General features: G+C 40.1%; 1 protein-coding gene across 1 annotated transcript in view; it reads left to right on the top strand.

The window, feature by feature from the left end:
- ANKS1B (ankyrin repeat and sterile alpha motif domain containing 1B) overlaps nucleotides 1–26,991 on the top strand; it is a 1,325,415-nt gene that overhangs the window by 460,766 nt on the left and 837,658 nt on the right.

Genomic DNA, 26,991 nt, shown 5'->3' with positions numbered 1-26,991 from the left:
CTTGTTCTTCTATTTCTACATCTTTCTAGATTTGCTCTCTAATTTGAGGGCTTCTTTCTCTAAGGAATTACTTAATCAATGACAATATGTAATCAATATATAATATTTTATCTATTAAATATATTTTATGTTATTGTTATCATCATTAATGTTATATCTTCTATTTAGTAAGAAAACATGAGAAATGGAAAGTTTGAAGTACTACTGATAACTCTTTATAGAAAAGAAAATTCTCAAATGATTTATGTACATATGGGATAGCTCTCAGATTTGATCTCTAATAACACATATAACTGTGAATTATAAATAAGAAATTGATTTAAAATATAATTTATAAAACATATGTGATGTACATATGTTTATATGAAATATATATACACACATGTTTATACATGTATTTCTATGAAATATGTGGGTTTATACATGTACATGTAGGGGTGTGTAATCTCAAATCTCTTCCCAACCCTGGTCTTTTCTACTGTTCTCTTTTCCTCGGTTTCGTTCTCTCCTTTCTCTGTCCTTTGACTCTGTGTATTCCTTGCTCTCCCCCTTCTCTTCTTTGTTGGGTTTCCCAGTAGGCGGCTTGCAGGCAGGCTTTAGAAATATCATTGGGACAAGCTGTTCTGTGATATTTCATTGAAAATAGAACTTACAAAGCTGTTTGCATCGTGTTGCTGCCAACAGATGGACCCGGCACATTGAATTGGTGGTATGCTCTACCTCGCTCCTTCTGAATGGATCTCCTCAGATCCAAGGGTGGGTGGAGGAGAGAGGGGAAGAATTTTGATTCTAATCGGCATCATTCAGCATCGCCTTCGATGTACAGAACCAGCAGCTGCTATCAGCCAATTTCAGGACAAGTCTCTGTTTGCAAGACTGCTTTGGTCCAAATGAGCAGCGGGGTGCTCAGTACCTTTCACATTCTCAGTATGGCATCAGCTGGATGGATATCTGTTGCTCAGTATGTGGGACTGATGTTCATAGCTGAGAACAGCTTTCTGGAGATGGAATTTACAGGGCCATGTTTTCCAAAGAGTCATAACATTGGGTCTTTTCCCCAGATTGTGAGAAGCTGGGTAGGGAAGGAGCAGGGGACAAAGGCCAGATGTAGGCTTCCTCACCTCTTCAGAAGAGAGGGGAATACAATCCACCAGACTCAGTGCTAGAGGATAAAAGGCAACATTTGATATATTTCTCCTTACTGTATAAAAACTATCATCTGCAAATGCTTTCAAGAACAGGGTAGGATACAATGGAATAGAATCAAGTAAAAGTTTTTATACTGTGAGGGACCTTTGAGGCCATGAAGTTCAACCATTTCATTTTACAGATGAGAAAAAACTGAGGGAAGGGAAGTTACTTGTCTAGGGTCATACAATTAGTTAGCATCTATGGTGGGATTTGCACCCAGATATTCTTGACTCCAAGTAGAGTGCCATATACCTTTGGTCAGACTAAGAATAGAGCAGAACACAGTGGGCTGGGCTAGCCTGGAATGATATGGGAAAGGACAGAAGAGCAGGGAATACTGGAGACTAAAGTACTCTTAAAAAGCATCTAACTGAACCCCCCTCATTTTTTTTTTTTTTTTGCCAGAGGAACATAAGGTTCAGAGAAGGCATGTGACTTGCCCATGATTACCTAATTTCAGAGTCAAGACAAGAGCTCAGGCTCCCTGTTCCTTCCCATTACTCCCTGCTGCTTCTCCCAATCAAGAATAAGTCAACAAGTATTTCTAAGTGTTTATTGATTTTGATGTTGTTTATGTTACTGCGAGCTCGCTTGGTGGCCAGCACTCTTGAAATAGAAGGTAAAATCAGCTACTGACTTGCAAGTTAGGTTTTTCAAAAACTGTTCAGTCATGTCCCACTCTTTGTGACCCCATTTGGGGTTTTCTTGGCAAAGATACTGAAGTGGTTTGCCATTTCCTTCTCCAGCTCATCTTACAGATGAGGAACTGAAGCAAACAGGGTAAAGTGACTTGCCCAGGGTCACACAGCTAGTGTCTGAGACCAGTTCAGAACTCAGGAAAATGAGTCTTCTTGAATCCATTCCCAGCATTCTATCCATTGTGTCATTTAGTTGACCTTTTAAAAGTTACTATTGATAATTAAAAAAAAAATAAACCACCAAATGTCAACAGCAAGACCTTTCTTTCTCTTACTCCCATCCTTCCCCTAGTTACTTGATGAATGAAAGCAAAATTCTTTGAGATTTATCAAGCATCCACTATTACTTAGTCTATGCTAAGTAATAATATCAGAACCTATTGACTGCTGTTTTTAGGGGAATAGGGCCTGTGATTTCATTGGAAACTGACCTGGAACACCTGGTGAAGAAACTCTTACTTGATGTGCATTGGCACCTTCTTAACAACTAACTTAAAGGTTTGCCTAGATCACAGGAAAATTAAGTGACTTGTCCAGGTTCACACAGCCAATATGTTCCAGAAGTGGGACTGAAACCCAGGTCTTCCTAACTCTCAGATTAAATTTTTAGCCACTAACCCATTCAACTTTCCCTAAGTTTTGATCATCATAAGTTTATCTTATGTTCTGAAAACTCTGAAGCAAAGCACATGGGAATGAAGACACTTTAGTGATTTTTGTTTGCTTGTTTCTTTGTTTTTTGTGAGGCAATTGGGGTTAAGTGACTTGCCCAGGGTCACACAGCTAGTAAGTGTTAAGTGTCTGAGGTCAGATTTGAACTCAGGTCCTCCTAAAGATAGGGCCAGTTCTCTATGCACTGCGCCACCTATCTGCCCCGACACTTTAGTTTTCACACCAACTTTATTCACTGTACATCTCTTGGTCTCCTTGACTTTAAATGAATACCTGAAAGGCTTTCTCTCTGGGACATGGTGAAGGGGACTTAGTGAAGCATGGTGGGAAAAATATTGGATTTGGAATGAGAAAGGGGACCTGGATAGAAATCCCAGCTCCATTGCTTGATGTATGTTCTGTCTTTGGTCAAGTAAATTATTTTTGGCTCTTTAGACCTCAGTTTCCTCAAGTGTAAAATAAAGACTTTAAATTAGATGTACTAAAGTCCATCCCATGACAAATTTCTGGTCCAGTAATGGAGAAGGTATTTCCTATAAATGAGAGCTTTATGGAGGATCAAACCAGAAACAGATGTGGGTTACAACTTAATCTCACCATTACTACCTATTGATATATCTATCTTTCACTTAAGGAAAAAAAAAAGAAACCTAAAAAAAAAAAAAAAGAAAGAAAGAACCTAATGATTTCAGCAGGGAAATGCACCTACCTTAGAATGGAAATCAATTGGCCTCCAATTAGCATGTCTATACATTGCTTTTCAGGCAGGGAATTGTGATCCTTTGGGTCTGTTTCTTGGTAGTCTTTATTGACCTGTGACCTGCATTTCCTCACTCCTTTTTTATTTTAAAGATGAGGACGATGGTACCAGAGAGAAAAGGATAATGGTTGGTGTTGGTGTTGGTTTAGAGACAAGGCCTTAGAGGTGAGCCCAGAGCACATGTTTTGCCAAATTCACCAGTGTGTCAAGAATTGAAAAAGTTCAGATAAATTATTTTATAACATATTTAAGGCATTATTCTTTAACAAGAGATTTCAGTACATGGAATAAAATTTTGGCTCAACCTGGCTCTCTGATGAGAAATTTAAGAAGCATAAAATTCCCACTTCTGGATCCAAATACATTTTTGTTTGCTAATAATATTGACCTTCATGAGGGCAAAAAGTTGCATGGTATTCAAAGAATTCAATGTGACGTCTAAATAGGATGCTAATTTAGGAATTTGTTATTATTCTTTCCTGAGAAACACTGGCTGATATTAAATCTAATAATTTAGGAAGAAGTGCAAAAAAGTAGGTAAGTCAGGGACAGAAGAGTTATTTTATTTATCATACAAGATAAATTCACCAACATTCGGGTTTCTCCCAAAGGAGATATAAAGTCTCTCTGAGATCTGAATTTCTATAATTGTATGACATACCTGTATCTTGTCTGTTCTTAAGAACCCATTCCACAAAGGAATAAAACCTATTAAAAAAAAAAAAAACTTATTGGGGCAGCTAGGTGGTGCAGTGCATAGAGCACTGGCCGTGGATTCAGGAGGACCTGAGTTCAAATCTGGCTTCACACACTTGACACTGACTAGCTGTGTGACCCTGGGCAAGTTGCTTCACCCTGTTTGCCTCAGTTTCCTCATCTGTAAAATGATCTGGAGAAGGAAATGGCAAACCACTCATGTATTTCTGCCAAGAAAAGCCCAAGTAGAGTCATGAAGAATCAGACATGACTGAAGTGACTGAACAACAATGTGAAATGAGAACTCTTGTACCATTCACCAACGAGGCTACATCTATATACCTACTTCTAGACATTTCAGTTTGGGAAGTTCATTGATAATCCAGAGAGTGTCCAGAGGGGGCCACCTGGGTTGATAATGAGCAATATGACCCCTGCCATCTGAATATTGGTTAAAGGAATGGTGGCTGCTTGGCCTGGAGAAAGGAAAACTTAGGGGGACCTGACAACTGTCTGCAAGTATCTTAAGAGCTCTCAAGTTGAAGAGGGATTTGCTTGGTTCTTAGTCCCAGAGGGTAGAAACAGAATCATGAAAGTTGAGCAAACTGGGGATCCATATAAGGAGACATTTCTTAATAATTGTAGCCATCCAAAAGTAGAATGGGCATCCTTGGAAGAAGGCACCATTTCCCAAGGCAGTCCTTGATATCACCTCTTGTAATATCAAAGAATTTCTCGGGGTCACTGTGAATTTAGTCACGGGTAATCTTTTTTTGTCGAGATTTTTAAGGTGATTTTGTTGGTTTTCTGTAACCTCCCTCCCACCTCCAGTAAGCTCATTATATCAATTTTGATTGGCTATTCCCATTTCCATTTTCTCTAGCTCTTAGCTCAGTATCTGGCACATAGTACAACTTTAATAAAGGATTGTTGATTGACTGATTAAGGACAAAGACTTTTTTTGTATTTGTTTCTTTAATGTCTAGTACAGTGCTGTGTGTGTGTGTGTGTGTGTGTGTGTATGTATGTATGTATGTATGTATGTATGTATGGAGAAAGAGAGAGAGGAAGAGTTGGCACTTACATACTTATGAAATCCCACTGAATTTTCTGTGTTTACTGTACAAACCTCAGTTTCAGCTGTCGCTCACTTATTGCCACAGATAAGCATTGTCTCTCAGTTAATTTCTTTCCTGAATTAGGCACAAAATATTGTGCTGGGCACTGCAGGGTTGTAGGTCCCATATGCCAAGTTTAAAAATAAGAAGACAGAATGGGTATGGAAGAAGCAAAGGCATTTAGCTCAGAGAAGTAGGAAATTATATGCGGAGACTTTTAGGTAATATATTTAATGAAATTCAGGGCAGGGTTAATGGCGAGAAATGATCATTTTAAAAGAAAGTATATTCTTTTTGAAACTTTCACGTGTTAATAATACTCATTTATGCATCTATAGCCATTTAGCTTTGGCAGTAAGCTTTATGAGTATTATTTTATTTGAGCTGAACAGCAACGCTATGAGCTAAGTCCTACTGGTATCATTAAGCCCAATTTATGGATGATGAAACTGAGGTAGAGAGAGGTTATATGACTTGCCTAGGGTCACCCGATTATCACATAGCAGATTTTTCCAGTTCATGGTTGAAATCTTGCCCCTTACACACAGAAAAATCTTGGCAAGTTCATTCATCCCTCCAAGCCATACTTTCTTTATCTGTAAAATAAGGGTGTTTTCCAAGATGAGCTGGACAGCACACTAAAGAATTCAAAACATCACCTTGCCAACAAAGGTCCATATAGTCAAAGCAATGTTTTTTCCAGTATCAGTATATGGCTATGAAGGGGGACTATATGGAAAACTGAGAGCCAGAGAATGGATGCTTTCGAATTGTGTGGCTGGACAAGACTTTGAAGAGTCCTGTTAGAATATTTTTAAATTGACTAACCTAATTTGGGGGGAACTGATTGGGGTACTAATTCTGGGACTTTTGACTGTTTGCTATCTGACTTCCTTTAATTTAACATGGGCCGTAAATAGAGTTCCACCACACTGCTCCACTCTCAAATTGATAAACTAAAGATTAAGAAGCCTCTTAACCAAGTAATCAAAGCTCTTTCCCACCTGCTGTGCTTCGAACTTTTTGAATACAATAAGGGCTTTAGCTGCCTCCAGCCTCAGGGCACGTTACACTTTCCCTGGTTTGCCCCTGGTTTGTATAAAGGCCTGTTACCTTTTTAAGACAATAAGGGCCTTAGCCGTGCCTGCCTCAGGGCACTCAGGTCCTTTATTCTAACTCCGAGCCCCTTTCACTTTGTAAATCCCCCTGCTTCTAACTTTCCTTACTGCCACCGCTGAACCCCTATGTTTCTCTCTCACTGACCTTCTGTCTGTCTGCTCTTTCAGTTTGCCCTTAGGCCTCTCTTTTGCCTGCTCCTAGTCCTTCTCATCTTCTCCTGCATCCTTGTAGCCCCATCTCTAGTCTCCAATCTTTGCCATCTCCTCAGCTGCCTCTTGACCTCTTCTTGTCCATCCGAAACCCTGAGTCTTGTCCGCAGGCCTCTCTAGTCCTGTCTATCTAGTCCCTCCTTAGTCCTTTAGTCAATCCTTGTTTCTCTCTCTTCTGTCTAACTCCCAGGTCTATATATACCTTTTCTTCTCTCCACTCAAATCTTGGGACTTCCTTCGCTCCCACAGACCAAGCTAATCCGCCAGCCAGGGCTGCTGCTGGTTGGGGGGGAGGGGGTGCACTCCCACTTCACGTGCCTCAGCACAGGCTATCCAGGATCTTTCAGATAGCTCTGCTCAGGTCAGAGGGAGCTGGGGGCTTTTTTCCCCCCCAGCTGTCTGACCTGGCATCTTGCATGGCCCACAGGGCTTTTTCGCCCAGCTGAAGCTGAGGAGGAGGGGGAGAGACCCTGAGGGCCTAAGGCTTTCTAATCTCAGCCTAAAGGTAGGGTCCCCAAATCAAAATAAATTTCCACAGTCCCTTGGTTAAGAAAGAGATCAAATCAGTCAATACTTAAAGAAATTAATTGACTATTCATTGGAAAGACAAATACTGAAGCTTGGGTTTAACTATTTTGGGCACATGAAGAGAAGACAGGACTCAGTGGAGAAGACTCTGCTATTGGGAAAGATTGAAGATAAAAGGAAAAGGGGAGAGCAGAGGATGAGATGGATAGTGTCTTGGGAGCAACAAACATGGGCATGGATGGACTTTGAGAGACAGCAGAGGACAGAAGGGCCTGGTGTGCTATGGTCCATGGGGTCACAGAGTCAGGCATGACTAAATGACTTAACAACTGCAACAACAAGATGACCCAGCTTGCACCTTGATTCCAAAGCCACCAGTCTATTGATGGTGTCTGATTCTTTAAGTATTTTGAGCATTTTTAGGTAAGAGATGGACAGGGAAAAAATAAGCTAATGATGGTAATTAAAATTGCATATTTTATACTGAAAGAAAATAAAGGATTTTCAGCTATGAGAATGAGAAATGTCTATTCCCCTTTTAGAGGGATAAAAGTAATACATGTTTAAATCATGAGTCACAGAAGATGCAATTGGGGATATTGAGTTTGACTGACAAGGGGAAAAAAAGAGATTCTCATTTTCTTTTTAATTTTTGGTTGGGGCTGAGTCATCCAAAAGAAAATTGTCAAAAGGAAATTGTGGGAAAAAAGTTTATCAAAAAGGAAATTGTGATATCCAAGAGTGGGACAAGGTAGACAAAAGAAGTATATCTGAGAGGGGCCCAGTGACAAGGACAAATGGGAATAGAAGAAAGGACATAGGGATGGGGTGGGGAAGTGCTGCTGCATTCCACTCCTCTCAGCCAGGTGGAAAACTTTTGGCACGGATTGGCAGAATTGTAGGCTTACTTTAGTCTGGGATTCCTGCCTTGGTTATTCTTCTAAAGATTAGGCTAGACACTGGAAATTAGACTGTGCTCTGCACCTGGGGCCTGAGACATATGATGCTGCTTCTGTTGGCTTCTGAACATTCTCTTTTCTTCATACACAGTTCAAGACCTCCCCACCCAAGAACATTGCTCCGCTGCAGAGGCCCCCTTTACCCTCTGCCCTGGATCTGTGTCCTGGAACTGAGTAGTGGATGATGAAGCTGCCAGTGGGCTCCTGTCCCCATTTAAGTGTTCCAGGATAGGTCTGGGAGCTCTCCTTAGTGCACGGTCTCTCCCTGGGTGATAGGGTACCAGGTGCACACCCAATGCATTGTGCACAGACCTCATTGACTTACATGTCAAGCTAGGCTGAAAGATTCTAGTCACTGTGACTGTTTCTGGATTCCCTCCTCTGGATTCTATCTGGGACATTTTCTGGATCTGTTTTAGAAAGTTGGCGGAGCAGAGCTCACTACACTGCTTCCTCTCACTCCGCCATCTTGGCTCTCCTCCCAACCTCTTTCCTTCTGCAGATGAAGGAAGCAACAAAGGCCAAAAGAGGTTAAGCAGTTTGCCCAGGGTCACACAGGAATGAGTAAAGGAAGAATCTGAATCCAGGTTCTCTGATGCCAAATCTAGAAAAAAAAAAAGCAGAGGAGGGGACCATTGGAGAAAAGCTTAAACCAATTGTAAACATGAAAAGAAAGCTTAAAAGTCTGAAAACAGAGTGGGGCAGTGAGAAGAATCCTGTATTTGGAGTCTTGGGTTTTAGGTTCAAATTCAGCCTCTTGGTGACTTTGTGGCCCTGGGTGAGCAGTGTGGTGTAGAAAATAGATTCCTGAACTTGGAGTCAAGAAGACCTGGGTCAGAATCCTACCTCAGGCACTTCTTATGTTGTATGACCCTGACCAAGTCATTTAACCTTGCTGGGTCTCTGTTTCTTTTTCTGTAGAATGAGGGAGTTGTTCTTGATGACTTTATTGTTGTTTGTTTGTTTGTTTGTTTTTTTCGTTTTTTTTTTTTTAAGTGAGGCAATTGGGGTCAAGTGACTTGCCCAGGGTCACACAGCTAGTAAGCGTTAAGTGTCCGAGGCCGGACCTGAACTCAGGTCCTCCTGACTCCAGGGCCGGTGCTCTATCCACTGCGCCACCTAGCTGCCCCCTTGATGACTTTAAAAAAAAAAATTTGGTGAGGCAATTGGGGTTAAGTGACTTGTGTGTGTGAATAATAGTCCCTCTATTTCCCAGGGTTGTTGTGAGGATCACATGAGATAACATATTTAAAGTGTGTTGCTGAGCCTAACTAGCTATGCCAATATGAGCTGGGCAGTGAGGTGTTGCAGTTGATAAAGTGCTGGGTTTGAAGTAAGGATAACCTGAGTTCAAATCTCTCCTCAGACACTAGCTGTGTGACCCTTGGTAAATCACTGAACCTTGTTTGCCTCAGTTTCCTTATATGTCAAATAAGCTGGAGAAGGAAATGGCAAACCACTCCAGTATCTCTGCCAAGAGAGTTAGATATGACTGAAAGACCAACCAACAGCAAAAAGTATCTTACACTTTGAGTAGTATACCTCCACTTCAGTTAATTAGATAATTTGTCCAAAAACTGTATAATCCTTAACATTCTCTGCTTCACCCCCCACCCCTTCTTTTGGTTTTTACCCCTCCTACCATTGCTGCAGAAATGGAAAGGAACCACTCAGGACCGAGAGCCATTTGTGTACTCGGCATTGTTTCTTGGCTTTCCGTGCCTCTTCCAAGGAGGCTGAGCCTCTGTAGGATTAATCGACTGGTCACTTGAAGGTGGCCAGTGTCTCACAGTCCTCAGAACCCTGCCAGTGTGGGTAGTATATAGGTGAGAGAGCAGCAGAAAGATTGCTGGTGTTTGAGTCAGAGAATCTGGGTTTAGATCCTGGCTCTGCCATTTACTCTCTGGATCAACCTGGATAAGCTCCTTTACCTCTGGCTGCCTTATTTCCCTCATGTGTAAAATAAGGGGAGTAGATTAAATGACCTATGGGGTTCTTTCTAACTCTTTGATTCTATGATCTCACATTCTGAATTAAGCAAATGATCAAATAGTCTATAAATGTGAGAGATTGTTACTGTTTTAATCATGTCTTATATGATACATTTGAATTTTGCTAGTCCAGCCTTTGCTGATCTATACAACAAGACAGCTGGACTAATAATAAAAGTTAACATTTATGTAGTGCCTGCTTTGTGCCAAGTGCTTTATAATTTGAGATTCACAACAACCATTAGAGGTAGGTGCTATTATCCCATTTAACAGCTGAGGAAACTGAGGTAAAGGTAAAGTGACTTTGCCCAGGGGTCACGCAGCTAATAAGGGTCTGACTTAAACTATGCCACCGGGTTCTATTCATTAGTGCCATTTAGTTTCTCTGAACTAGATATCATTTAAAAACCTTTCCAGGGGGCAGGTAGGTGGTGCAATAGATAAAGCACCGGCCCTGGATTCAGAAGGACCTGAGTTCAGATCCAACCTCATACACTTGACACTTACTAGCTGTGTGACCCTGGGCGAGTCACTCAACCCTCATTGCCCCACAAAAAAGACCTTTCCAGCTCTGTAATCTATAAATTTATGATACTAAATCACTTAATCTCCTTGTGCCACAGTTTTCTGATCTGTATGATAAGGGGACGTCATTATGTGGCCTTAGAGGTCCCTTCTGGATCTCTGTCTATGATCCTGACACCTTCCTGAGCCTCAGTTTGCTTATCTGCATAATGAAGAAGCTGTACTAGACTGCCTCGGAAATCCCTTCTAACTTAGTAGTAGTAGGCTTCCTCCAGTCCCGGACGACCATGGATCAGTGCCTTAAAGAGCCACAGGCCACAGTGTGGCTGTGCAGTCCGATATGGGAGCCGCAGCTCCTGCTGCAACGAGGACATAAGAAAACTGAGCTCTCTGTTGCCCATCAGTTCCTGCATCTCATTTGTTTTTCTTCCTCCAGAGCTTGGAGACCCACCTCAGCTGTGTGCAAACTGCTCCTGAGTACTGTACTCCACTGGGCTCGGTCCTTTGGCCATCTCCTCCCAGCTGCTGATGTCTATTCCCAGAGCCCTCAAGTCTCGCTTGAATACATCTCTGTAGTGAAGCTGGGGGCGTCCAGCAGGTCTTTGGCCTGAGGCTAACTCGCCATCGAGTAGGTCTTTAGGAATGCACCTGTCTTGCATGTGGTACACATGACCGAGCCAGTGCAGCCATCTTTGTTTCAGTAGTGTGTAGATGCTTGGAAGTTGTGCACATTGGAGCACTTCCGTGTTGGTGATCCTATCTGACCAAGATATGCCAAGGATACACCGAAGGCAGCACATGTGGAAGCTGTTAAGCTTCTTTTCTTGTCTAGTGTATGTAGTCCATGTTTCGCTGCCATACAGTAAGGTACTCAGGACACATGCTCTATAGATGGCAAATTTGGTTCGTCTTGTCAGTTTACTGTTTGCCCAGACATGCTTGGCAAGCTTAGATATGTTTGAAGTAGCTTTCCCAATCCTCTGATTGATCTCAGAATCAAGTGACAAATTGTCACTGACAATAGAGCCAAGATACAAGAATTGGCTTATGACATCCAACTGGTAGCTACCGATGTGTATCAATGGAGGCCAACATAGCACTCTGACACATGACTTTTAAGATTAATGGTTAGGCCAAAGTCCATGCAAACTTGGGAGAAGCGATCCATCAGGGTCTGCAGTTCACACTCTGAGTGACAGGCAAGTGCGGCGTCATCGGCGAAAAGCAGGTTTCTAAGGGTGCTACCTCTCACTCTGGTTTTGGATCTCAGACCTGAAATGTTAAACAGGCCTCCATCCGACTGGGAATGCAGATAGGTGCCATCAGTTGATGAACCAAACTTAAGCTCCTACAATCCCACAAATTGTGACAATAGAAAGAAATGACAATAGAAAGATTTTGGCAGGGAGTGGGGCAATGAGGGTTAAGTGACTTGCCCAGGATCACACAGCTAGTAAGTGTCAAATATCTGAGGCTGGACTTGAACTCAGGTCCTCCTGAATCCAGGACCGATGCTCTATCCACTACACCACCTTTTTAAAAGACCCTTCTCTCACGTTCATCTGCTTCCTGTAACTGTTTACAAATTGTGACTCCTCCTGCAGTGATTCCTTTCCTGTTGCCATGGATCTCCCTCTGACATCAACTTGTGTGGCTCAAGGAAGACTTTCTTGGAATTGTTCATGAATTTCTAAGAACGAAGCTCCCTTGCCTCAAATACCCCTCCCCAAACTCTGAGCACATCATTGCCCCTACTATTCTCCCCCCACTTCTAACCCTGATAGATTTAGGGATGATTGCTGGGGAAACACTTTTCCCACTCTCTATCTCAGTTCCACCCCCCTTCTTTCCTGCATTTTCTTTGTATTCAACATTAAGTTGCTTTTTTGTATAGCTCATCTTGGTGAGGGTCTCAAGGAGCCAGCAGCCCGCCCACTCTCCCCAGCTGCACAGGTTTGAGAACCGTCTATGGGAAAAGCTAGGCTAGATCAATGCAAGAATATGGAGTCAAAAGATGGTGAGAAATCTGAGTGTTGTCACTAAAAGGCAATGAAACTCAGTGGTGGGAAGGGTGGCAGAGGGAAGGAGAATGCAATAGCTTCAAATCCTGGAAGGTTTGAAGGGCTGCCATATTGGTAATGAGGCTTTAGATTTCTTTAGCTTGGCCTTTTCAGGTAGAACTAGAAGCAATGGGTGAAGGTTCTAAGAGCCTACGTAGAGCTTGAGGTAAAAATCTTCTTTACATTTAAACTATTTCTGACTGAGCTGGTCTAACTTAAGAGATAGTAAGCTCCCCTTGCACTGGCACAAGGAACAACAGCAATAGAATAGCAATGCCTTAGAGGTGATTATTGTATGGATTCTGTTGGGGCTAGGTTTGGACTCTTAGCCTTCCCTACACCTACATTATCTTCCTCTTGATGGTCTCCTGGGAAGATTATCAACCCATCAGGATTCATCTGTTCCTTTTCTTCTTCTTCTTTTTAATCTATTAATATCTTTTTGTCTTTATAACCCTTTTCATGCCTTAATAAATCCCTCTACTCTCCTACTCATTAAATCATCCTTTAGAACAAAGAGTAAGAAAAGAAAGAAAAAAACTTCAGCAAAACCAGCTAACACATAAACCATGTTTGACAAGGTATACACTATTCTATCATAAAAGTATTTTATTATTTTCTAGTTAATGTAGAGATAGTTTTCAACATTTGTTTCTGTATGATTTCTAGTTTCAAATTTTTCTCCCTCCTTCCCCTCCCCACGACAGCAAGCAATCACATTAAACACATTAAACAATTTCTGCATTAGTCATGCTGTGAAAGAAGAATCAGAGCAAAAGGGAAAAAAAAACTCAAAAAAGAAAACCAAAAAAAGTAGAAATAGTATGGTTCAATGTGCATCTAGATTCCACAGTTCTTTTTCTCTGGATTTGGAGAGCATTTTCCATCATGAGTCCTTTGGGACTCTCTTGGACCATTGTATTGCTGAGAAGAGTCAGGTCTATCACAGTTGATCCACACACAATGTTGTTGATACTGGGTATACACTATTCTATACCCATAGCCTCCCACCTCTACAAAGAAAGAAGAGTGGCACATTTTCTCCATTCTTCACCAGCTCCAAACTTAGTCATTTCACGCATGTTGCCTTTGTTTTACTTTCTTTTCATAGAAATTAGAAACATCTTCTTGTAACTTTTATCCCCTATGTTTACCAGAAACCCTACTTTGCGTCTAAGAGTGTGATGCTTTTTAGAAAGAATTTTAAAAGGGGGGGGGCAACTCAGCAAAATGAACTAGTAGATTTGAAGAAGTCCAAATTATATGGTATTATATATGCAGAATAGACCCTCCTACCACTTCTGCAAAGAATCAAAGGGAAGGATTTCCCACATCCCTTTTCGGAGGACAAACTTGTTGATGATTTCATGGTATTTCATTTCAGTTATTTTATTAGTAATCTAGTCATTTACAGTGTTGTCATCGTTGTGGCCACTGGGCTGGTGTAGTAGATAGAACACTTGGCTTGACTCATTTTCAAGATTTCAAACTCATCCTTAGACACTAACTATGTGTTTGACCCTGAGGAAGTCAATTTACCGTGTTTACCTTAGTTCCTTATTTGAAAAATGAGCTGGAGAAGGAAATGTCAAACCAATCTAGTATCTTTGCCCCCCCAAACCCCACAAGGGGTCACAAAGAGTTGGACAGAATGAAAATGATCCAATCACCACATCATTGTATATGTGGCTCTACTTTCTTCTGATTCCTTTGTTTATTTTCAACAAATGTTTGTTAAATGCCTACTCTGAACAAAATTATCCATGCAATGGATGGTAGAGGATATTGATTTAAAACAAAACAAAACATAGCTTCTGTTAGTCAATAAATGGCTGATATTAGGTGTTACCCCTCCAGGAGCCTATAAATAAATAGGGGAAGAAAGACATATAAACAAATGGTGCCAATACAAAACAGTATAAGGTAAGGTCAGAGGATTGAGCCAAACATTTATTTCTAGAATGATCTTGGTATCATAAAATTGTCGGATTACATAGCTATAGAGATGGACAGAAAATGTGAGTCATCTGGTTCAATATCCTGATTTTTTCAGATGAGGAAACTACAACCTAGAAAGGGTAACAGACCATTGGTATCTTTGTTTTAAAGAGTCTTTTAGTCCAATTCCTTGATTTTGTAGATGAGGGGTTTTTTGTTTTTTTAAATTAACTGAGGTCTGGAGAGAGAAAGTGATTAAAGATGGTATATTTAGCATTGGCAGGGAGTTTAGCATCATTTAGTCCAACCCCCTAATTTTTCAGATGAGGAAATGTTTTTAAAAGGAAAGTGAGACCCAGAAAAAGGAAGTGAATTAGAATCATTAATCTAGAGCTAAAGGGAGCCCTAGATTGATCTAGCCAGATCCCTTCATTTCACCCACAGATGGGGCACAAATCAAAAGCAAGGTTGATGCCCAGAAAAGTGACTTAGGATCAGAAGTCTAGGACTACAAAGGAACTCAGAGGTCATGAAATCCAGCCCCATCACTTTAAAGATGGGGAAATTGAGGCACAGAGAGGGGCTGTTGCTGGGCCAGTCTCATAAAGATAGCAGCAGAGCTCACATTCCCCCCAGCCGCCGCCCCCTATGGGGCAATGAGGATTAAGTGACTTGCTGAGCAGCACAGAGCTAGTGTCAAGTGTCTGAAGCCAGATTTGAACTCAGGTCCTCCTGACTCCAAGGCCCCAGAGCCATCTTTTTGTTGTTGTTGTTGTTTTTTGTTTTTTTGCGGGGCAATGAGGGTTAAGTGAATTACCCAGGGTCACACAACCAATGAGTGTCAAGTGTCTGAGGCTGGATTTGAACTCAGATCCTCCTGAATCCAGGGCTTTGTCCACTGTGCCACCTAGCTGCCCAAGAGCTCACATTTGAACCCAGGTCTTTGGACTCCAAATTGAGGAAGGGATAATAAAATAGATAATAGTCAAGTTACACTGGGGAGGACAGATAAGCTTTCAGCAGGTGCCTGAGTAAAAAATAGAAGGGAAGACATATTTAGAAATAAATATATTTGTATATCAGAATGATGGAGGAAAATAGGAAAAGATGGAAAGGGGCCACATTATGGAGGAATGACAGGTGAATGTTAGCATTGGAAAGGACCCCAGAGACCATGTAATCCTGTGAGTATCTGAATGGGAATCCATCTACAACATCCACAAGGAGTGGGCACATGGCCTCTTCTGAAAGCCCTCCAAAAAGGGGGGATCAACAAGTCAACTCAACATGCATGTCTTAATGCTTCTCGCAGGCCAGGCACTGTGCTAAAATACAGTGTGAAAGACTGTCTCTTCAGGTAGCTCATTATACTTTGAGAGAGAAGTAATTGTTAGGAATTTTTGCCATAAGTAAAGAGGTACTTATCTCCTTAATTCAAGTTGAAAATTTGCCCCATTCTGCACCTGTCACACATTGCTGCTCATTCTCTGTGTGTGTATATGTCTGTGTGTGGCCAACAGAAGTCTAAAACTGTCTTTACCCTGACAGTCATTCAAATACCTGAAGATACAGATCATATCTCCCCTCCCCAAATTCTTCTCTTTCTTAGTTAAATGCCCATAATTCCTTGAACTGGTCCCATCTGGTATGATCTCAAGAACCTTTATCATTCTGGGTACCTTTTTTTTTAATTGTTCTCCATCTTGTCAGCATCCTTCCTGAAACGTGACTACCAGAACTGAATGCACTTCTCTAGATGTGTTTTAGATCAGCAGAATCAAGTGTGGCAAGAAATTTGGTATCATACCAAGTGGACTATGGGAACCTAGAAAGAAACCAGGATAGTATAGGGATTTGTTTTGTTTGGTTTTGTTTTGGTTTGGTTTTGTGGAGCAGGGAGGGTTAAGTGAGTTGCCCAGGGTCACACAGCTATTAAGTGTCAAGTGTGTGAGGCTGGATTTGAACTCAGGTCCTCCTGATTCCAGAGCCAGTACTTTATCCATTGCACCACCTAGCTGTCCCCAATAGTGTAGTTTCAAAGAAGCTGAAAGACACAGGAGTTGTTAAGACAAAGGCAAAAACAAAGGAATTTGGTTCCTCATTTCCACAACTACCTACCTCTTTCTCCTGTGTAGCATGATACTTTCTTTTGTCTTTATACAGTTAATATTCTTGATACATAGGAAGAAATTTATGTCTTTAATGTGTTGCCCTGGCTTCTGTTTCTTTTTATAGGGCTTGCAAATAATTATCTTTCAAGTATAAATCTGTTTGGAAGAGGCGACATAGTGTCAAATCAAGTCTTTTAGAGAATTGCAATGCGCCAGCACGTTTCACCTTGTGAAGTTTCTATACATGTTAGACTGGTAGTGAGAAAAATATCATCTTAAACTCTAAAGGAAACTTGCTTTCTGGAATCTTTCTTTTTTTATAAACCATTACTGTGGATAACAATGAAGGAACAGATTTTCTGTTTTTAATGTGTTATTTGAGGGGAATGATACATGCTAAGTTTCTTAACGTAGAATGGTAGTTCTGGAAGGGGCATTAGAAAATATGGAGACACGGGGCAGCTAGGTAGCACAGTGGATAGAGCACTGGCCCTGGAGTCAGGAGGACCTGAGTTCAAATCTGGTCTCGGACTCTTGACACTTACTAGCTGTGTGACCCTGGGAAAGTCACTTAACCCCAATTGCCCCCCCCAAAAAAAGAAAGAAAATATGGAGATGCTAGATCCTAGAAAGAGAGTTCAAAGGGACCTCAGAAGTCACAAATGGAGTACAGAGATGTGGTTTGACTTACTGGTGGTCACACAGGTAGTAAGCATCAATGGCAAGTATGTAAATAAAATACTTGTTATTTTATCATTTCCTCATATTGTTTGCTGGAAATCTTGATGTTTTCACTTCCTAAGTGGGTGAGGGGGAGAGAATAAGACAAAGCAAGAAAGAGACATCTTTGTTATCCTACTTCCCCTTAATAATTCTAGCCTAGAACAGTTGCACAAGGCAAGACCATGAGCTGTGATGTCACTGATGCTCTTCGAAAATGAAGGAACCACAACCTTGAACCTTCAGAAAATGACTCGTTTTGCCTAATGTTCTACTGTTCAGCTTGAAAGGGCCAACGGGGCTCCATTGCAGAGTCAAGGAAAACCTTTCTCCCAGCAGAGATGGATTCCTTCTGTCCCATTTGTCATCTATCCCTGATTCAACTTCTATCCTAGAAAGTCTCATCAGGGGCCAACTACTATAAAAGAATGTAAGATGTCATGGCCTGACATGACATCATACCATATCATATCACATGTCCCTGGAACTTGTCTTACATCCCAGTCATTTATATAGATCCTGTCATCACCTCTTGATGACCTAGCACTTATCTACTAGTGTTTGGGGTACCATCTGCCTTCTCCCACATCTGTCTGCTTTTAGGGCATTTCAGACCTCATTATCACTTCCACCAGACAGGGTCAAGGAAAATGACAGAAGATGCAATTCAAGCTAGCGTGTCTGTTTTATTACACATAAGTTTGGAAGAAAAAAAAACAATTTTAGTTAAAGATTTGATATAAAGGACACTTAAAGCTGTTGGATAAGAGGAAATTTGGAGATTATCCAGAAATTTGCTTTTGTCTCTGTATCCTGAACATATTTCCTGGCATATAGTAGGCACTTCATAAATATTTAGTTGTTAATAAAATAGGGTTTTTAAAAAGTCCCTTTTACACATTTCCCAGAAAATTGAGGGAGGACAGTATTTATTCAAATGGTGGTTTTCTGTGCCTGTTTCACACCACATTATAGAATTAAATAATTTACATTTTAGATTTGTGTGTAGAAAGATTGGGAGGGTGCTTTCTTTGTGCTTTGATCTTCTTATATTTTCTGTCTCTTCCTTATTTGATTAGTGGCTTAGTGACAATCACCTTATAAATTATTTTACTAACTGGTTTTGAAAAATGTTTTTGGTTTTTATTATTTTTTAGTCATAACTTCTAGTGGGTTTAAAAAACAAACACGTGTTTTTAAAATGTTTAATACCCACTCTGCTGTACCTCTGAATTCCTTTGTGTTTACATGTCTGTGGACGTGTTGTTAGCCACCCTCCTACCAAAAAAATAAACTTCTTGAGAGTAGAAATGGGTTTACTTTTATCTCTGTATTCTCAGTTCTTAGCACATAGTAAGCATTATATAAATACTTAAATTGTATTGAATTGCATATCTCCCAGGGTCATTGTGAGGAAAGTGCTTTGTAAACCTTATGGGGCTTTATACAGATGATTTATGATTGTTCATAAGATTGTAACTGCAGAGGGCAGCTAGGTGGCACAGTGGATAAAGCACCAGCCCTGGATTCAGGAGGACCTGGGTTCAAATATGACCTCAGACACTTGACACTTACTAGTTGTGTGACCCTGGGCAAGTCACTTAACCCTCGTTGCCCCACCACCACCCCCCCCCCCCCAAAAATAAAAGATTATGATTGCAGACCTGGAAGGGACCTTAGAGTCCTTCAAGTCCAACCTCCTCATTTTATCCATATATTACTTTTTTTTGGTGAGGCAATTGGGGTTAAGTGACTTGCCCAGGGTTACACAGCTAGTAATTGTTAAGAGTCTGAGGCTAGATTTGAACTCAGGTCCTCCTGAATCCAGGGCCGGTACTCTGTCCAGTGCGCCACCTAGCTGCCCCTCCATATATTACATTTTAAGTTGTTTAAGTTCTTTACATTTGACCCTCACAGTATTCCTTTGAGGCTGGCGGCCCAAATTTTCATCATTTTACGGATGAGCAAGCCGAAGACCCCAGAGCATAAGTGATTGATCAGCTGAGCAAGCAGTGAATCAGGGATAAGATAAAGCCAGGTTTTGTGACATTTTCATCATTGCCTTTTAGATACTCTTGCTGTTTAGAGTTGTTACTGGGCAGAAGGATTTCCTAACAAATTAAATGGAATAAGTGCACCATTCTGGAGCATAGAGGGCCCTTTTAGATGTGGTAGGTAGACAGAGACCTGAAATTCAATATCAACAAGACTTGAGTTTAAATCCTGCTCCCAAGGGGGCAGCTAGGCGGTACAATGGATAAAGCACCGGCCCTGAGTTCAGGTGGACCTGAGTTCAAATGTGACCTCAGACACTTGACTATTACTAGCTGTGTGACCTTGGGCAAGTCACTTAACCCTCATTGTCCCACGCAAAAAAAAAAAAAAAAAGAAAAGAAAAAAAGAAGAAAAAAAAAAAGAAAAAGAATGTAAATCTTGCTCCCAGAACTTCTAAGTTTTGTGACCAGGATAAGTCTTTTGACCTCCTTTAGCCTCAGTCTGTCTATCTGGAAAAGGAAAATAATAATACTTTTAGTACCTACTTGGAAAAACCAGTTGAAGTAATATTTGTAAAGTGCTTCAAAACGTTTATTTGTATTTTTTTGGGGGGGGGGCAGGACAATGAGGGTTAAGTGACTTGCCCAGGGTCACACAGCTAGTAAATGTCAAGTGTCTTAGGCCAGATTTGAACTCAGGTCCTCCTGGATCCAGGGCTGGTGCTTTATCCACTGCGCCACCTAGCTGCTCCCTGTTTGTCTATTTTTGAAAGTATGTATATATCATGATGAGCTTGCTGTGGTATCTACTTAGGACATATTTTCCATGAGATACTTTATAATTACTTCCTGCTGTCCTTACATTGAATTAAGCTATTAAGAATTTATATATAAATAAGGATCTCAGCATGGAGAAGAAAAGAGATATTTCTCCTGCTTAATTCCAACCATATTTTTAATTTGAAATTTGCATCTTTGAAATGTTCATAGGCATCAATTTGTAGGATTTAATTCAGGGAGTAATTTCTGCCTGTTGCCATTAAGGCTGGGTAGTGAGTTCTAGGGTCATGGACCAAGTTTTGGAGGCTGCAACAAATCATGTGGAAAACTCTTCTATTTTATTACTTATGTGCCTTCAAATGGTAGATTTTGAATTCAGAGGAACCCTAAAGTTATCTAGTCCAGTCCTTTTATTTTAGAGACTGAGGCCCAGAGAAGTTAATCAAGTTACCCATGAAAGTCACACAGTTAATAAGTGGCAGAACTGACATCCGAACCCAGGTCCTGTGATTCTAAACCCAATGCACCAGGCTGCCTCCAAGTCAAGTGGACTGGAATAGATCTCTGGAGTTCAAATTTCTGGTTGGTCCCAGTGTGTTCTTGAGTTCACCAGTATTGTTGTTCTTCCCCATTTAGGGTTTTATAGGAAGAGATACTGGAGTGGTTGGCCATTTCCTTCTCCAGCTAATTTTCCAGATGAGGAAACTGAGGCAAACAGGGTTAAGTGACTTGTCCAGGGTCACATAGCTAATAAGTATATGAGGCCATATTTGAACTGAGTCTGACTCCAAGCTCAGCATTCTATCCACTTCACCATTTAGTTGTCTAAGTTTACCAGTATCAAGACTCAAACTTAATCTACTTGGTTTTCATCTGAAAGGGTCAACCAGTCAGTGGTAGAACAAAGAGTACATCTTAACCACTTATGACTTCTTTGTTGGGCATTCAAGGTCTGCCACAGGATCTAAAAAACAAACAAACAGGGCAACAAAGAATGAATAAGCAGAGTACCATTATAGATGCTAGGGGAGATAGAAAATTTAGATAAAAAGATGATTCGTACTCTCAAGGAGCTTACTCTTCAGTAGGGAGAGAAATTGCAAACATGGACAACATGCAGATTTATATAAAGTAAGTACCTCACAGAGATGAAAAACAACAACAACAAAGTATTTTGTGATTTCAGAGGGTAAAAGTTGTAAAATTGGTACATCAGTGAAGACTCCAAGGAGGAGGAGGCATTGTTTTAATAGGATTTTGAATGAGTGTTAAGATTTCAAAAAAAATTTAAAAGATCATGGAGGGAATTTTAGTCATAGAGAATAGCCAGGGGCAGCTAGGTGGTGCAGTGGATAAAGCACTGGCCCTGGATTCAGGAAGACCAGAGTTCAAATCCAGCCTCAGGCACTTGACACTTACTAGCTGTGTGACCCTGGGCAAGTCACTTAACCCTCATTGCCCTGCCAAAAAAACCACAAAACAAACGAGCAACCAAAAACAAGAGAGAGAGAGAGAGAGAGAGAGAGAGAGATTGAGAGCGTGCGTGAGAGCGAGAGTGAGAGCAAATAGCCAGAGCACAGTAGCAGAAAGGCAGGAGGGAAGCAACTTCTTTCTTTTTGGTGGGAGAAGAGAGTGTATAGAAAAGAATGATATGTACTCAGACTGGACAAGTAGTGAGGATCTAGGTTTTGGAAGGCCTTAAAAGCTATTTGTGGAAATACCAGTCACAGATGGCAAAGGCCTTTGATCATTGGGAGCCCTGAAGATTTTGAGGGAGAGGAGTCATGTGATTAGACCATGAGCAAACATGACTTGACCCATTGAGCCTCCTCTTTCCAATACCTGGCTTGCCATCAGTGGCATTTGGCCAAAGGTAAAATAAATCAAAGACTTTAGGAGGGAGAGAGCAAAAGACTGAATAAACAAAATCTTCCCATCTCCTATGCTTGCTTTATTGTTTTAACCAAATCCCCATGGGCTGAGATAGTTACATGAATCTGCAGTCTTTAAGGAAAAGATGGATACTATTTCATTAATTCTTTCCTATTTCTTACCCACTGTGTTTTCTTTTCTGCTCCTTCTATCTCATCAGATTGTTAACAATGGTCTCTGTGGATTAAGTCATAGGAGATCGCTCAGCTAATTAGCAGTGATGAGGTACCTTCTAAGGCTCTTCAATAGACTGTTGGCTTCCCTGATTTGGCTGTGATCTGCCTTTCTATACTTATCTCTGTTATTCCCTTCCTGCTAACTATACTTTAGCCAAATAGTATAAAAGGTTATTCTCTGAAAATTAACCCACCATTTACTCACATCCTTCCTTCAGAGTGGCGGACCCTTCTTATACACCCCCACCTTGTAAAATATAGTTTATCTGTCAGGGCCTAGCTACTCTCCCTTTTTCCTTCTCCCCTGAGCCTTCTCTGACCCCTCCAGTCAGCAAAAACCTCTCGTTCTTGGGTCTAACAAAGCAGCAGAGGATGGTTGGTGTAGCTCTATTCTTGGGTCATGAAAACCTGGGTTGGAATCTTACCCAAAAGATTAACTAATTACCCTAGGAAAGTCAGTTCACCCCTGTGAGCCTCAGTTTTTTTATCTGTAAGATGGGAATAGTGTTGTATTAGTAATATTGCCCATATCAATGGATATTTGTGAAGCTCAAATGAGATAAGCTATGTAAAAGTATTTATAGATCTCCAAGTGAGGTATAAATTTGAGCTAATTGTTGTCATCACCATTATTATTTTTCTTACTATATTTTTGTTTCCAGACAAATAAATGGGAGAATTAAATAACACATCTGTAGCATTTATTACTTGCAAAATACTCTAAACACTGGGAATACAAGGATAAAAACCAGACAACCCTTGTCCTCTAGAAGCTTACATTCTAATAGGGAGAAGCTGCAAATAGGGGAAGTTATTTTGCTTTGGGAAGGTAAAGGATTAGTGATTAGAGTCACAGGGAAGCCAACTGCTTCACACTATTTCTAGGAACAAGGCCAATGTTGATTTGATTATGTTTCCAGAACATTATGGAAATGGAAGTAGAGAGATGGGGAAGGGTATGTGCAGTGGAAACCAAGATGGTAGAGGTAAAGAGTGAAGAGGGGCAGCTAGGTGGTACAGTGGATAAAGCACCTGCCCTGGATTCAGGAGGACCTACCTTCAAATCCTGCCTTTGCCAGTTGAAACGTGCTAGCTGTGTGACCTTGGGCAAGTCACTTAACCCTCAGTGCCCCATCAAAAAAAAATGGTGAAGGGGATGAAGATTGGTTTTAGGGCTCACATTGCCAGGATAGGCAAAGTTCCAGAACTGAAAGGGTTAAGACCTTCAGGGCATGATCTCTGCTCCAGAGGTTAAAGAATTTGGGTTCTTGGTAAGAAGGTATAGATCCCAGTAGATGTCAAAAAGATGAGTAGTTCTTTGTGGATGGTGAGATGATGATTAGGGTGTAAGGTTCAAGAGATGAGAAACTGTATTTTACCAGTTTTTATATCTACGAAGCACAGCATAGTGCCTTGTACAGAATAGGCACTTAATGCCTTTTGAATGAGTGAAATAATGTGAACAAGTGGATAATTAACAAAATGTCCTTTTTGAAGCATTTGTATAGAGAAGTCAGGTGAAGTTTATATACTGGCTTTCTGTTTATATTATTTCAATTTCTAAAAAACTGAAACATAATCAACAGCTTCACTTCATCTCTTTTCACGACAGATGGGCTTAAATTTTTGATTCTTGCTTTATTAAGTTATTTTTGCTGTTACTCCTATTCTAGAATGCTAACAAATATGGCCATAGGCTTATGTTCTGTCTCCTCCAAGTTGTCCCCTATATTTATTTATCTCTTTAGCAGTGTTTAGATTGACTGTTGACCAAAAAACATCATTGTGTGATTGATTTTCCTTTTATTACAAAAACCCACTCAGCATCCCTTACCTGCTACCTATGGGTAGTAATTCTCTCAAATGTGGTGCAGTTGTAAATATCAGTTGTTCATAATCAAGCCATTAAGGGAAGAAAAGTTTTCATTAGCAATCCATTATGGTCCCAAATCCCTAAAGATATAGAAATGAAAGTCATCAGTTCCATCTCAGTATATCTCAGGCAATAACTTGAAGCTTTTGTTGTGAGAATAATTTCTAAATCCTTGATGTGGGTAGTGATAGGAAGAAGAGTCAGTGAGTCTCAATAACTTGCTAAGCTTTTGAGAATTGCTGAACAGATGTTCATCTCTTTTGGAGGATTTTCCTCAGTGAAAGTTGCCTATACCAATGAAATCACAGGCTTCAGCCCAAGAAATATTTTTAGTACATTATATATGTGCATTTTGTCAGACAACATAGTAACTACTGGGAGGCCATGTGACATGGAAGAAATAGTGCTAGATGTGAATTCCATCAGAGGACCTATTTTTGAATCCTAGTTTGCTACTTTGTCCCGAGGCCTCAATTACCTTTTTTGTAAGAATGAGGGCATTGGACTCCTAAGGTCTCCTCCAGCTCCAACCCTATGATTCTGTGATCCAGATAACATAATGGAAAGTGTCATATTGTAGAAAAAGACCGTGCTAGATCATAAGATACAAAATCATATTCATATCTTTGCCTATATCAACCAAATCTTCTGGTTGTTTTGGGAATAGGTTACTTTGATGTAGCCCATAGTTAAACATGTCTTTATATTAAGATCATTGTAGACCAGTGGGGTTTCAGTAGTGGCGGGGCAGCAGTGGCATTTTCTAAAAGTCAGTGGCATATCATGTGAAGATGAGATCTTTGGAGGCATTACATCTGATTCTCTCTTGAGGTTGAGGGGGGCAATAGGAAGAAAATGCCAAACAAAAATCCAATAAAGGAGAATCATAGAGGTAAAAAAAAAAACAAACAAAAACAAACAAAACAACCAATGGATTCCACACAGACATACCACTGGCTGGGCACAATCAAAATCTTAAAAAAAATTATAACACCTCAGTTAAGAGAACTCTAAGTAATCACTACCATGTGTGCCTCTCCTAAATCCCATTCAATTTGACATATTCTTTATATGATCTCCAAACCCCAGTATTTCACTTCAATCCATGAAATATTATGAGGACTAGCCTGATGTTGTAAAGAATTGTTTATAATATTTATTTGCAATTATAACTTATTCAGTTAAAAAATATTCAGGGACTGAGACTGGACATGTGATTTTGTTGGTTTGGTGAAAACCAGGAAACTCGACAAATGCAGGTCAGCACATTATTTGCAATGGGCCTGGAGCAGGGATTCTTAATTTTTATTTTGTCATAGGTTCCCTTAAGAGTCTAGTAATCTTCTCTTATAGCATGACTGATGCAGATATATGTTTAATGTTGTTATGTATGTATATGTGTATATGTGTGTATACATATATATATATAAAACCTATATTGGATTACCTGCTGTCTGGGGGATGGGGGAATGGAGGGGAGGAAGGGAGAAAAATTTGAAATTTGAAATCTTATGTAAATAAATGCTCTCTATATGTAACTGGAAAATAATAAAATGCTTTTATCTTTTTTAAAAAAAGAGTCTAGTAAAGATGTTGGACCCCTTTTCAGAATATTATCTTTGTTGTTGTTAAGTGCTAATTGAAAAAAATTAAATTTTAGTTAGTGAAAATAAAGATATGTATTTTTCTATCTGAGTATACTTGACCCCCAGAATTGTTTTGATGGATTTGAGCACTGAATGGTTAAGTGACTTGCACAGGGTCTTACCGCTAAAATGACAGAGATGATATTTGAATTTAGGCCTTCTTGGTTATAAGGCCAGTGCTTTATCCTCTAAGTTATTGAAATCAAATAATTGAAGATGAAATTACTGAAATATTACTCTGATATCTAATGAGGGAATGGAAGTGATGCTGTGTTTTTGAAGGCTATTCCAGGAGTATGATGATTTATAAATTACTAAATCCGGTGACCTATAGACCCCTTCTTCAAATCATATTTATAAAAAATATTTAAACAAAATATGTATGATTATAAAGGAAATAAATTATATTAAATTATAATTATCAAAATAATTTTTTTAATTAATTATAAACTGACTCAAATAATGATGACAAATATAAAGCCCTGCATTGGGGAATGGGTAAAAATACTCAACTTGATAAGTTCAGTGTAGAGAAAATATGAATAGAAAATAGTAGCTGTGAAAAAAGTTTTGGAATTTTTAGTGATTTTACCAGTATGAATTGGTATCATCATGGCAACCAAAAGACCTAAGGTGACCTTTAGTTACATTAAAACTGGTCCAGGGCAGCTAGGTAGTACAGTGGATAAAGCACCAGCCCTGGATTCAGGATGACCTGAGTTCAAATCTGGCCTCAGGCACTTGACACTGTGTGACCCTCAATGTCCTAGGGGGAAAAAGACTGGTATAGTGTTCAGGATAAAGAAGGGATAATAAGTCTCTTGTACTGATCTTTTATGTTTAGATCTCATCTGGAATATAGTGTTCCATTCTGAAACACATTTTAGGAAAAGCCTGGAAAAACTAGGAGAGGGATGTCCCATGAATATGGGATTGATGACCATGCTGTATGAGTAACAGTTTAAAGAATTTGGATCTGGGGACCTGGAAAAGAGAGAATTTGGAGGGAAATAATAGCTTCAAGTCAGCTATATGATACAGTGGATAAAGTATTGACTCAAATCCAGCCTCAGATATTTACTACCTCTGGTCAAATCAATTAACCTCTGCCTACCTCAGTTTCTTCATCTATAAAATAGAGATAATAATATCACCCACCCCCAGGATTATTGTAAAGACTCAATGGGATAGTATTTGTAAAGTACTTTGCAAACTTAAAGTATATTTATTTACATATAGAATTTAATTTTCCCAAATTACATATAAAATACAAACTTTGACTTTAATTTTTATAA

Source organism: Dromiciops gliroides, chromosome 5 (assembly GCF_019393635.1).
Source record: "Dromiciops gliroides isolate mDroGli1 chromosome 5, mDroGli1.pri, whole genome shotgun sequence".
In the NCBI taxonomy this organism is placed as follows: Eukaryota; Metazoa; Chordata; class Mammalia; order Microbiotheria; family Microbiotheriidae; genus Dromiciops; species Dromiciops gliroides.
This window is presented reverse-complemented; position numbering and strand designations above follow the sequence as displayed.